Source organism: Pantherophis guttatus, chromosome 1 (assembly GCF_059756535.1).
Source record: "Pantherophis guttatus breed Tessera chromosome 1, ASM5975653v1, whole genome shotgun sequence".
Lineage (NCBI taxonomy): Eukaryota > Metazoa > Chordata > Lepidosauria > Squamata > Colubridae > Pantherophis > Pantherophis guttatus.
In genome coordinates, this window is record NC_142063.1 from 202,403,692 (window position 1) to 202,405,815 (window position 2,124).

Genomic DNA, 2,124 nt, shown 5'->3' on the forward strand with positions numbered 1-2,124 from the left:
GTGGTGGTGGCCACCAAACACAAACCTCTGCTCAGTACAGCACCAGATCCAGTCCAATTTTACTCAATGCCAGATTCAGAATGAAATTAAGGAAAATAGACTTCTGCTCTCCTGTACTTTAGCACATTACTTTAGCACTATGTTGTTGCAAATGTTTTTAGCATTAAATATAACCACGGTAGACTATTACAAGTTTCACAGACTTTGATACAAGATTTTTCAAGCTATTTTTAAAGCACTCATAAAGATTACAATAGTAGTCTCTAAAATGGGGAGTATCCTTGCAAAATTTCAGATGGATAGAGGGTTGTTGTTTTTTGCAATGAAGAAACACTAGTTGTTGATGCTTAAAGTGGAAGTATGAGGAATTAATTTATTGGTACTCCTATTCATAGCGATTGAATGAATTCGTAAATCTGACTCACTACCAGCACTCACAAAACATAGCTAAAAGAGCTCAGATTAGGCAACCTTGAGATAGAGCACACATTTAAATGAACACTTTTCAGATCGTGCCACAAAGACTGGCTGTCAATCCCAAAATGCAATGACTGGGAAAACTAATGTTTTAATCATAGGGATTGATTTGAGAGTATACCTCTCTGTTGAATGTAATTTAAGAAAGTCAGCCCTGGAACAGCTATGTCAAGATCCAGAATCAAAATGAAGCAAGCTCCATCCTGTGTTAACAAAAATCTGTTTCAAATTTCCTTGCTGCATCTTGCAAATATTTTAATCAGATAAATATCTGTGTATTAAATTACTTTATACAAGAATTGTAAACGGCTCAATGATTGAAGCACTAAGTAAACGTGTGTCAATATTCCAACTCTTGGCCAATGGTTTATGGCTTAGCAAGGTCAGAGGATAAAAAATATTAAAATACAACAAAATCAATGCAATAGCTCTTTATAACTACCAGGATTATCTTCAGTGTTTAAAAGACAAAACCAAATAGTATCTTTTTACCTGCCTGATGTAAGCATGAAAGAACAAGTAACACAGTAGCTATTAGCCAACTCTGGAAATCTCATGAATGCTATTAACAGCTACTGCTCAGTTCCGATTCCTTGTATTTTCCCCCATTGATTTTTCCAGTTGAGGTTTCTACATTGGAGGCTCCCATTTTTAATATGGCTACACTGTTCAAGAATAATTTGGAAGTGCTTTGGATTGTGCACAAAGCAGGGTCCCTCTCTTAACACACGAGCCCATTTCATTTCAGACTTCTAATTTAGCCTGATTGAAGCCATAACCATTTAGATTATGAAACTTTTAAAGCAGCTACTATTAAGGTAGATATTTTTTATGAATAGCAAAAGATGTGAAACAGTATTTACATGAAATCCAAATATATTTCTTCCAATAATTTTCAAAGACCAGTTTTATTTCCTACCATCTTTTGGGGTATTTCCCATCCAGTTTTCCTAATACTAGGTATGCAGGTACCTTCCCCACCAAACAATGTTGCTTCTTGTCCACAAGCAGACATGAGGTGGGGAATCTGGGAAGAATACTTCATTTATGACTAACCATATCGGTGATTAAAGATGTCTAGCTAATTTAAAAATAGTTACAGCTGTGGATATGATATAACTTCCTAATTGTAAATAGGAATAGTGCAAATTCTTAACCATGCAGGAATGCTCTGACAAAGGGAGTTGAAAAGGACAACATTGAATTTTAATTTTCAGGCTTTTGCATTAACACTACAATAATTCCTTAACTAACAAGAAATTAGAAATATGTTAACCCTCAGCAAGAAACCATAGCAGTGATGGAAAATCATATTGCTGTAGGTCTTATACTTTTAGCTCTCAAAAAGGTTTGTGCTATTACATAGTAACTTTAAGACATTTGTGGCACATTAAAAATGGTTAAGATTGGAAGATTAAACAATTTACTCCTGAGATAAAGTCTAAACTTTATGCGATCTGAGCTATATTGCGAAAAATAAAATGGTGATTTAAAGCACCTCCCCTATTTATTCATGTCAATTTTTAGGATAAGGTGCTAACTGCATGTTGGAAAACAAAGTATTCTATTCAAAATCAAAGCAATTTGATGAGCAGCAAGTAATGCTGCAACCCTCCCCAAGTAAAATAAAGTCAAGGATCCAGTATA